This window comes from Glycine soja, chromosome 18, assembly GCF_004193775.1.
Source record: "Glycine soja cultivar W05 chromosome 18, ASM419377v2, whole genome shotgun sequence".
NCBI lineage: Eukaryota > Viridiplantae > Streptophyta > Magnoliopsida > Fabales > Fabaceae > Glycine > Glycine soja.
The window spans coordinates 27,310,720-27,323,237 of NC_041019.1; positions in this window are offsets into that span (position 1 = coordinate 27,310,720).

Genomic DNA, 12,518 nt, shown 5'->3' on the forward strand with positions numbered 1-12,518 from the left:
TAAAGATCTCAACCTAATTAAGTTGCAAAGACATCAAGAAGGCCTTACACAAGAGATTTATCAAAGGCTACAATGAACATACAACATTGGAATAAAGCTACATTAGAGTCTACATCAGCATGATGAAGAACTTGACTATACTTCAAAATGAAGTTAAAAATGGCTCAGAATGCACCTCAAAGAAAACATTAGTTATTCCATATACTGCCACATATACAAAAGTCACATCTGAAGACTGGGGTGGAAAGCATCTTACTTTCATATGCTTCCACACACGCTGAGGGCATATCAGAAAGTGAATGCTAACTACATTAAAAGATGCAATAGTGGAAAACTAAGAATTTCCTTGAGAGTAACACTACATTAAAAGATGCTAACTACATTAGTGTGCAATGTCAAAATGAAGACTGGATAGACTTTGGGAAGTCTAATCCAAGGACAAAACACTAACATGACAGTAACAACAACCTTCACATGTTACTTATGCTAAAGTATGCTACTTCAGAATGATCCGAGCTATGATGAAGTGTTTGGATTAATGGAGTTGAGTTATCTATATTGTCATATCATGTTATCTTCATAAGAAGGAACCTACATCAGAATAGGTCATCATTAACAAAATGTATTTCTGAGAGACCATCAAAAAGCTACTTAGAAATTGATCATCAGAATGGACTGATTAGAAAGGAGCTGGCAACTGTAATGTTAAGAGCAGTCTGTTTACTTCAAAAAGATGTCACCTAGCTACCATAACAATTACTTTAACATGTGGGGCCTATAAAAGGACAAAAGACAACTGTAGAACATGAGAGAAAAGGTAGGCGATATCCTACATTGTGCAGAAAACAAGATTTAACTCATTTCCCCATTCCAGATGTGTTCTGAGTTTAGAATGGTTGCAATAGGAGTGCATACAACTTAGAGCTCCAAAGAAGATTCACCCTAGTGAGTGTTGTAAAGTTGTAAAAATCCCTCAAACACCTTCTCTTAGTTTGTAATCTATTTGTATTCCAAATTATCCATGTGGGTTAAGTTTGGTTGTGAGAGAAATGATAGGAAGAACCTATGGAATGTGGGTAGCTTAGAGAAAATCTCTAAGATTGTAGCCTGAAGAGGCTAGAGTAAAATAATTGTTAGGTATCTTGGAAAGGTGAAAGAAACACTTGTATTGTCTCTCTCATGACCAAGTAGGTGTCGTCGTTGAGTCAGTTTCGCTTCCCATGAGTGAGGAGAATCATTTTATGGGTTAAGCCTACCTGAAGAGGTGAAGAATAATTGGATTGTATTTCCCTATGGTTTTGTGGTTGAGACGAGTTATCTCCAAGCCAAGAGCAGGTGTGGTGTTGTGGTGAAGGAGATGCTGTAAAGTGCAACAAGTTGTTGACAATTGTAAGAATCCAGCATGTTGTTGGTTGTGTTAGTGGAAATCTCATCATTTTGGGTGAGGATGTGATGTAGCCCAAGGTTGGGGTGAACCAATATAAAAATCCATGTGTTGAATCCTCTCTTCCCTTACTCTTTACATTATGTTATTTGTTGTCATATATATTGCATTTGCATTAGAACATTTTGAGCATCAAAATTACATATATTAGAAGCATACATAAGGAGGTTTTCATAACAAGGTTAACTATTTTGTAAAATGGTATATCTAAACTAAATCATGTTTGTTATAACAAGATTTTCCTTAGACTAGTTCAATTATATGTGTCATGGTTTGAAAGCTTTCATAAAACATGAAAATGGAGTGAATGTAGATCATGCAGGTTTCGATGATGCCAAAAGTTTACTTGATGAGCACTGATTCAATCAAGTCAAAGAACAGGATCAAGAAAATCTAAGATAAGGACTTCGTAAGTTTGTTAAAAGAATCTCATTTGATTGCTATAGTTAGGCCTCAAAAATCTGTACTGTCAAAATTCTTTTATTAAAGTTAAAATTAGTTCATAAATCTCTTTTTGAACTGATAAATCGATTACCAGGTTCGTGCAATCGATTACCAGAGAGTTTGTGAAAATGACATATTGAAAATTTTGAACTGATGAACCAACGACACAAAATTATTTGAATTTTGATATGTGTAATCGATTGAAAGAGTCATGTAATATATTACCAGCGAAGAGATTTTAGAAAAACTATTGAAAAGTCACAACCCTTAAAAGATATGATTGTGTAATCGATTACAAGTGTCATCTAATCGATTACCAGTGAAAAAGTTTTGGAAATTCTTTTGAAAAGATACATCTCTTCAAACTATTTTGAACATACACAATGGACCTATATAGATATGTGTCCTTACTTCGAAAATAAGAGAATTCTCAAAAAACTTTACTTTCAAAACCTCTCTAAACATTTTTGGCCAAACTCTTGCAAATTATTGAGAATTCTCCTAGGAACTTCAAGTTATATCATCTGCTTTAAAAGAGAGAAATCATTTTGTTCATCTTATAAAACTTAGTTGTAATCAAGAGATTGTTTGTCTCTTGGCGTGTGAGAAACTCTAACACAAGGGTGAGGGATCCCAATGTGTGTTCAAAGATTGTAAAGGATTTACAAGGATAGTGGAAAATCTCAAGTGGGTTACTTGAGGACTAGACATAGGCACGGGAAGTGGCCGAACCAGTATAAATTGAGTTTACAATTCTCTTTTCCCTTATCATTTATTTTATTGCAATTTACTTTGTCTTGCACATTTAAAGAACATTGTTAAATTAATTGATGCTTCTTCTTCTATAGTCTAATTCTATCACATATCATTTAAAAGGGGATTAAAACTTGTTAGTTGGAAAAAATTTAAGACTTAATTCACCCCCCTGTCTTAAGTTATTGAGGCCACTTGTTCAACAATTGGTTTTGTGCATGAAAATCTAGAAACAACATTACGAGTAATGGCTTTTTGAGCACTACATTCTAAGTATTGCAAGTACATAACATAAACTAAGTTTTCATAATAATAGTATTATAAAAAATGCTTTTATTTAAGTAATCAACTTTTGAACATAAGAAAATGTGCATTGGCATTAGGTTCTCATAATCATATAAAACATTTTAATAATGAGTGTTGTGACAAACCATTTAGAGAGCTTAGTTATCTATGTACTTTAACCTCCATGTCAACACTTTCTGAACACCAAGGTAATCTTGAGTAAAAGTTCAGAAAGGCTAAAGTTTTAAGAAATGTTGGAAAAGTCAAAATTCAACCCCCCTTTCTTTTGAGGCTCTTATCACTTTAGAAACAACATCTAGAGTCAAGATTAGAGCCACTCTAATTAAGGAAAAGGGAATGATGACCCTTCTCTCAACTATTGAGCCAAATAACATTGATGAAGCATTAATTAATGATTCTTGGGTGATTGGTATGAAAGAAGAATTGAGCCAATTCACTAAAAACAAGGTCTGGAACCCCTTCCTAAGAATCAATCAATGATTGGAATACAATAAGTGTTCCTGTCGCAACCTGCCCTTTTGCGGGCGAGCAAGGCGAGGCTCTCAGGTGCGCATTCCAATAGAGAAAAGATGCGCGGAGTCGCCACCAACGTTTATTTGTGGAAAACGTCGGAAAAACCGAAGGAAACCGGTCATAAAGAATATTCCAAGTTCGGGAGTTGTATTTACGTTTGAGGAAGGTATTAGCACCTCTCACGTTTGTCTCAAAGGACAACAGCCTTATTTTTAGAATTGTGTGAAATTGTGTTACCTTAACTTTTATTTCTTTTTTATTTTTGAGGTCGACAAAAGCGGGGTTCTTGCTCCTACGTACCCTCCATTGAAGAGGAAATCAGACCTACGTAGTTCTTTCAAGGGTGAATCAAGCGATTCATTTTACTTGGAAGGTGATCATTTTAAGGAGTTGGACCTTAAAAATGATCCATTTACTTGGTAAGAAAAATTGAGATATTAAACTTTTCAAATCCCTTTTTTATTGATTTTTTTGTGGACGAGCTTGACTTTGCGGGTTGATTTTAGCCTTAGTTTCACTTTAGTTATTAGTCAATTCAATTAAGAAAGAGAAATCCCAAAGAGAAACGTCCGATTGATTTTTTTGCTTTATTTTACTAAAAGGTATTTTTTTATTATTATATTATTATTTTACCTCTTTTTGGTTTCCAACGTGGTTACGGCATGACCGAACGGTCGGATTTCATTTTAACAGAAATTAACGGATATCACAATTCAAATGATCGATGGAAATTTATTTTATTTTTTGATTAGGCGAGAAAATGGCTTAAACGATCGGTTAAAGCTCGTCAAAAATGGAAGAAAAGAAACCGAAATTGAACGAAATAAAAATGAAAGCCAAGAAACAAGAAATGAAATAAAAGTCTCAGATTTGGCAACTTACCCGCTGAAGAACCAAGAACGGATGAAGAATGGTGAATAACAGAGGAAAACCTTCACGGATTTGCTTATGCAAACATCTCAAAAGTGTTACGGAAGCACCTCGGCTTGGATTTTCTTCACGGAAACAATTTTTTTCACCCAAAACAATTGAAATACATCAGCAGGGGGATCTGGGACCCTCAGAACAGCCCCCTTCAGCCTATTTATAGGAAAAAAGGGGAGGAGGTTGCCGCCCAGCTCGCCCAGGCGAGCTGGGTTGCTTCCTCCAGAAGCAATCCAGCTTCGAAAATACTCTGGAAGCCCAATTTCAAAATTTCAAAATTGCTATTTGCACCCCCCATTTTTGATAAGTTCACCCCCCTTCTTTCGTAATTTTACGGAAAAGTTACGGAAGCCTTACGGAAGCATATAGGACTTGATTTTCTTCTTTTTTTTTCTCTTCCTTCTCACCCATATTAAGTGAAATATGCTTATTTAGGGTTGTGGGAATTTTACGGAAGCATTACGGGTGTCCTAGAAGCCCCGGAAGCCCATTTTTTAACAAAACGGGGGAGGTGGTTGCCAAGCAAGAAATTGCCCAAAAACCTCTAGAAGGGCCCAGATTCAAAAATTACAATTTGCACCCCGCATTTTACTAAATACACCCCCGTTTGCTTTTTTTGGTGATTCTTTTTCCGTAACGTTACGAAACTTTACGAATTTCGTAACGATACTTGTTTTCTTTTCGTAAGGTTACGGAACCTTACGGATCATATAATTATTCCTTTTTTAGCTTTCGAAGAGTTACAGAAACTCACGGATTGCGTAACAACGCTTCCTTTTGATTTCCGTCACATTACGGAATTTGACGGATTGCGTAACAACGCTTCCTTTTGATTTTCGGCACGTCTCGGGACTTCACATATTGTGCAACAAAGGGTGCCAAGTACCTTGAAGCGGTCAATCAAAGGTTGCATGCCATCAAGCAATAGTTTCCGAACGAAATTAGGGTATGACAGTTGCCCCTCTTTACTTACCTTTTATTGGAGACAAGAGGAAAGCAAAGATAAAACACTGATTTCGTCTGTCTTCTCCCTTTCCGTGATTAGTCTATGGCGACTCCCGTCTCTCCTTTTTCTTTTTCTGCACAACACAAAACAAACACAAACAACAAAAACACCAGTAACATAATATACATATATACACATGTTTGGCGAAGGAACTGATCGGGAAAATAACAAAAACCACATTTCCCAGTCACCGGAGGCTCTGCACTTAATGGTGGAGGACACATGAACAGTGCTAGGCAATCAATTCATAGGTCTCCGAACAAGATTTCGAGGGTGGAGGATAGGCGAACAACACTAGGCAATCAATTCGCGGGGCTCCAGACTCGTTGGTGGAGGATGCATGAATGACAATCAATTCATGGGGCTCCGAATAAAAGTGGAGAATGGAGAATTGGCGAACAGCGCTAGGCAATCAATTCGTGGGGCTCCAGACTCGTTGGTGGAGGATGCATGAATGACAATCAATTCATGGGGCTCCGAATAAAAGTGGAGAATGGAGAATTGGCGAACAGCGCTAGGCAATCAATTCGCGGGGCTCCAGACTCGTTGGTGGAGGATGCATGAATGACAATCAATTCATGGGGCTCCGAATAAAAGTGGAGAATGGAGAATTGACGAACAGTGCTAGGCAATCAATTCGCGGGGCTCCAGACTCGTTGGTGAAGGACACATGAACAGCGCTAGGCAATTAATTCATGGGTCTCCGAATAAGATTTGTTGGCAGGACCGAATGGTCCACCGGGTTTTTTCCACCTAAAAAGGCAAACATGCTTTTTGCAAAGAAAAATAAATCATTCGCGAGAGCACCATATCTTAGAGAAACAATATACTCATGCCAAGGTTAATCTTCATTGTAATAGAAAATGAAGGGCGAGATGTCAACATTTAGCTTTTAAATGAACATTCAGGGGAAACATCGGATTAAGCTGAAACTGGGAATAAATAACTCATAGTGTATAAAAACTCACACAGGCAAGTGTTTTACCCTAATCCCAAACCATAACTGCACCATGACTTTATTTTGCACACGATTTCCTATTGAACCAAAAGATGACACGCACGGATCAATAGGATTTTCTCGAGGGTAGTGTTTTTGGAGAGGAAGTTGGGTGTTTCGGTCTTTTCCTTTTTGTTTATGTGGGGCGGGATATCGCCAGTCGAGAATGACTTTGAATGGCAATCCGAAAGGAAGAACCACCAAAAAATGGGTTTTCCTTTGCCGGCAATCACTTACCTTGCCGAAAATTTATCTGGTCTGAAGATCTTCTGTTCTCTTTCTTTCATTGATCGGGAATTACTCTGTTTTCCTCCGATTTTTTCCTTTTTACTTCCCTCCGATCTTTGATCGGGAATCCTTCTTTTCCTTTCTTTTCATTTTTTCCTTTTCTTTCTTTTCATTTCTTCATTTTTTTTCTTTTCATTTCTCCTTCTCCATTCCTTTCCTTGGGAAATCGGGTTTTAGCATTCTATTGGCTCTCCCTTGAGGAGATTCCGCTATCCTTTGCTTCGGGGGAAAGGATGAGGATTCTTTTTATAGGCCAAGGTTCAAAATAGTCTAAGGTTGTGTCTCAATGGGGTCTTTTATCGTGGGAGCCCGCTCTTGATATCTGGGGCAAAACAAATTCGTGTGTCAAGGTGTCGGTCTTGGGCCGAACTTCTATATCATTTCCACAAGGCACGCGTAACAATGATGATTTGGAAACAACGTGCAAAATTAGTCATGGCCACGGTTAGGGGGGCACTCAAGCATCCAGTTTATGGCATTGTGATACTATGGTTGGGGATTTGCACAAACAGACCCAACGTTTCCAAATTATGTTCTTTCATCGGTTCAATGAAACCATCCATTCTTATTCCGGCCATTCAGGAAAATAAACTCTTAGCGTCAGTCCCTTGTTTCAAAAAGATACGTTTGCTCTCTACGAATGATTTATGCTTCCTACGACCATAACATGCCGACCTTCGAGGTCTTTCTTTCTTTTTTCTTTTTGTTTCATTTTTATGTTCACAAAAACTATACATCTATTGCCATTTGCAAGAAACTTTTCTTTGTACACCTTCATTCCTATACATGACGAACTTTTTATGTATACGCATTAGAACTCTTTTTCTTTATGTCAACACGGTCTATATACAAACCCTATTCATGTTCAAAGATTTCTTTTTTCGTTTTTTCAAACACACGCCCGTAGTTTATGCAAAAGTTTCTTTATATACACTCGTCGCTCACACACACAAGAATTTCTTTTCACACATTATTTACACACACAAAATCCTTCTATACACATTTTCTTTTACATATATAAAAAACTCTTTTCTTTTCTTTGTATACATCGACACGACATTCGTTCACAACGCTTTATTTTTGGCGTTATCATGATTTTTTGTTCATTTTATTTTTAGGACGACGTTCCTAAATGAAAAACTCTACATGGTTCCAGAATTTCAACAAACACTATTGACAACAACGAAGTAAGCACTAACGCAATAGTCCAAACAAAATATATGCACAAAACAAATGGCAATCGCAACAACAAAAAACAAACGTTAGTCCCTCAAGTCATAGAAATAAAATAACATGTAAATGATAAAGGATGAAACATAAAAAGAACATGAATCTGGGGATCCCACGGTCATGTGGCTCCGCATGCCACCGGACTCTTGGGTCACGGTAACAAAAAGTGGGGTGGTCGACAAAAGCAGGGCTTTTGCTCCTACATATCCTCAATCTGTGATGAGGAACTCAGACCTACGTAGTTCTTGATAACTGTGAGACTAAAAATAGTCTCGATGTTTTCTTCACTAAAATGCGAACATGCTTTAGTAAAGAGACAAAACTTCCAACTGATCAGAGCAACATATGCTTTTTTTTTAAAAAAAAATGATGTGTCTATCGGGGAAGGAGAGTATGCTGATGAAATTTTCTCATAACCATAAATGAGATTTTGGATGTTAGCATTTCGTTTCTAAATGACCATTTAGAGGAAACACTGGGTCCAACAAAGATAGGAGAAAATCACTCAAAGTGTATCAATCTCACACAGGTAAGTGTTTTATCCTAATTCCGAACCATAGATATGTCCTGACTTGATTTTGCAAATCATTTCCTATCAAATCAAAGATTACATGCGTGATCATGGATCAATAGGACTTATTTTGGGAATGGTTTTTAGGTGGGGAATTTGGCTTTGAGTGTTTTTGCCTTTTCCTTTTCTGTTTTTGTTTAGTACGGGGCGAGAAAGTCGCTAGCGCACAGGATTTTGGTTGGCAATCAAAGGGAGAGGACCACTTCAGGTCGTGGTTTCCTTTCTCTTTCTTGTTTACTTGGTGACAATTCTGTATTGTTCAGATATTGTCTAGTCCAAAGACCTTTCTGCATATTTCTTCTGTTTTCTTCCGATCTTTGATCGGGAACTTTCTTTCCTTTTTTTGCTTTCTCCCACTCTTTGATTGGGAATTTTTCTTTTCATCTTTTTTTTTTGTTGTTTTTCGAGGGCAAGGATTGACATTCTCACCCTGGGTCAAGGTTTATGATAAGTTGGGATTTTGGCTCAAGGCTTGTAGAATGGCTGGTCGTGATATATGTCAGGGTTTGGCCAGCGGTTCGGGGATAAAGGGGATGTCCTACATTATTTCCATGATACACATGCAACAATGATGATTAGGAATTTTTATGCAAAACTGGTCATGCATGCACCCATGTGGACACTCAAGCATCAAGTTTTTATGGTCATGTGACACTAGGGCTCAGGATTCATTTTCCCTATTTTAAGTCAACCCAGTGTTTCCAAAATATGTTCTTTTATCAAATCATGCATTCATCCGAGTCCATTTTGGGCGTTCGGAAAATTTTCACAACATTCACTCTTCAGATGTATACACATTTTTTTCAAAAACTGGTTAAGATTAGTAAAATCTTTCAAAGAAAAGTTGGAAATTATCTCTTTTCCCATGCATGTTGTTTTAGACAACTTTTTATTTTTTTTTTATTTTTTTTATTTTTCATTTTCTTTTTTTCTTCCTTCTTTTTCTTTTCTTGCTCGCTCTTTTTTTTTTTTCATGAGGTATTTTGCTACCTAAACATACGTATATTTGTGTTGGGTATTTTGCTATATACATGCGTGTCCAAGGTATCTTGCTACCTAAACATACATATATATGTTTTGTGAGATATTTTTGCTATATACATGCATATCCAAGGTATCTTGCTACCTAAACATACATATATATATATTTTGTGAAGTATTTTTGCTACATACATGCATATCCAAGGTATCTTTCTACCTAAACATACGTGTGTATATATATATATATATATATATATATATATTGTGCAGTATGACTACCTTCCGAGCTTGTGCTTGTTTTTTTTAAATTCCTAGGATCATGAGCAACTAGGTGTGTCCTGCTATGACTTGAGAAACAAAAGTGATCAAATAACAAGCAAAGATTTAAAATGTACTAGGCTGCCTATTGGTCGGTAGCTGGACGCGTGATGGCTTGTCGGTCACGGACCTAGTACTTTGCTTACCTTTGGCTTTGGACTTGGTCGCCTATTGGTTGGCCATGGGTCGTAAGCAACGCTCTAACCTTTTTGTGGATGAGCTGAGGTGAACTCTAGAGGGGATGGCGGTGCGTCTGTTGCCCGCTGCCGGCCATCCCCAGGCTGTTGTGGTGTTTCGCCCTGCGCCTGCCTAGGGACGCAATACTTCTTGATGAAAGCTCTATTAGTAGGGGGTCTGATGACCTTGCTGGGAGCGACAGGCACTCTGTAGAACTGACAGAGGCCCGTAATTAGAGCTTGGCAACTCCAAGACCCTATTGGACTTCTTCGAGTCCACTGGGTGTCTTGCGGGCGTGATCCCTGCAAACAATAGATGACATCAGAAATCAGTTGAGCGATGTGCATACTTACCTATGTCATGATGACGTGACCTCGCCGGGGGGAACGGGCACCCTGTAGGACTACAGAGGCCCGTAACCAGAGCTAGAAACCCTAAGGCCCTGTTGGACTTCTCCGAGTCCACTGGTGTCTTTGTGGGTGCGATTCCTGCAAACAATAGATGGTATCAGAAATCAGTTGAACCATATGTATACTTACCTATGTCACGATGGCATGACCTTCTGGGGGAACGGCACCCTGTAGGACTAACAGAGGCCCGTAACCAGAGATGGAAACCCCAGGGCCCTGTTGGACTACTTCGGGTCCACTGGGTGTCTTGTGGGTGCGATCCCTGCAAACCATAGATGACATCAGAAATCAATTGACTCACATGCATACTTACCTACGTCACGATGGCATGACCTCGCTGGGGGGATGGGCACCCTGTAGGACTGACAGAGGCCCGTAACCAGAGCTGGAAACCCCAGGGCCCTATTGGACTTCTTCGGGTCCACTGGGCGTCTTGTGGGCACGATCCCTGCAAACAATAGATGACATTAGAAATCAATTGAGCCATGTGCATACTTACCTATGTCATGACGGTACAGACCAACTGATACATCTGCAGGGGGAGATTGGCATTGTGGTCGTTGGGCAGAATGTTGCTAAGTAGCAACGTCATCCATATCCATGTAAGAGTGGTCATGTTGGTGCACATGATCCGCACTCGTCTTTTTGCAGCGGCACGAGTGAAATCTTTCCCCGGTATGCATAGTAGATGCGTGATAGCCTCCCTCTCTGGATGTGCTTGCACAGTTGGTCGCCCTCCAATATCAGGGGGTGGCCCAGGAACTAATAAAAGGAAACTACTGGCCCCTTAACCGGGAGTGCAAGTCTCGGTTAAGCATCTAAGGGCAAAGGACCTTATATTCTCTTAAGGTGTGGATATGGAGCACACTGAAAATGAGGACGCATAGCCCCCTAAAGGCGAGGGCGTGCAGCCCTCTGCAGGCGAGGATGTGCAGTCCTCTGATGGCGAGGACATATAGTCCTCTAAAGGTGATAGGTACTAGTACCCGAGGGTCTGTTAGACAAATGACCTCAGTTATCTTAAGAAGGGGGGGTTGAATTAAGATAACAAGAACTATTCCCCAATTAAAATTTTACTCTCTCTTTTTAGATTAACAATGGACCCTTAACATGAATTACTCAAAAGACAATTCAAAATAAACTTCTTTCAAGCCAAAGATAAATAGCAATAAATAAAAGAAGTTTAAGGGAAGAGAGAAATGCAAACTTGATTTATACTGGTTCGGCCACTTCTCGTGCCTACGTCCAGTCCTCAAGCAACCCACTTGAGATTTTCCACTCTCTTTGTAAAACTCCTTTTACTAAGTTTGAACCACACAGGGACAACCCTTCCCTTGAGATTTTCCACTCTCTTAATCTCTTTTCAGAAGTAAGAAGAAGAGAAGAAGAAATCTCTCTTGAAAGAGATAGATTGTACAACAAAGATCAATCACAATTCCTTATTGAATATACAAGTGTTTGACCAAGGAATTTTTGAGAGGATAAGACATTTCAATTCAGAAAAACTCTCTTAATCTTTTGAGAGGATAAAACTTTTTTTGGGAAATGAAAACTATCTCTCAATTCGTGTTTCCAAGTCACATATAAATAGACCTTTGATGGCCATTCATAAACCATTTGAATAGATGTGACTCTTAGAAGTTATTTTCTGAAAATCTCCTCTGGTAATCGATTACAGGTTTTAAAATTTGAATTAAAACGTTTATTAACTACTGGTAATCGATTACCAATATTGTGTAATCAATTACACAGTCTAAAATTTGAATTCAAATTTTTAATAGCTGTTGTAAACATTTTTGGCCACTGGTAGTTGATTACATCCTCTGGTAATCGATTACCAGAGAGTAAATCTCTTGAAAAACTCTTTTTAACTTAAATTACTTGGCCAAACCTTTTGCTATATCAATTAGGAATTCCTTTCCTAAAATACTAGTGATCATCTTGATGTTGTGGCTTGTATTCTTGAATCATTGTCTTGAATTTAAACTTGAAAAGCGCATTTGCATCATTTGCATCAAATCATCATGATCATCATCAAAACACCAAAGTCATTTACTTCTACAATCTCCCCCTTTTTGATGATGACAATATAAGTCCTGAAATCAAGATACAAGCAAGCAATGTATATGTATAAAATTGGTGTTCACTCCCCCTAT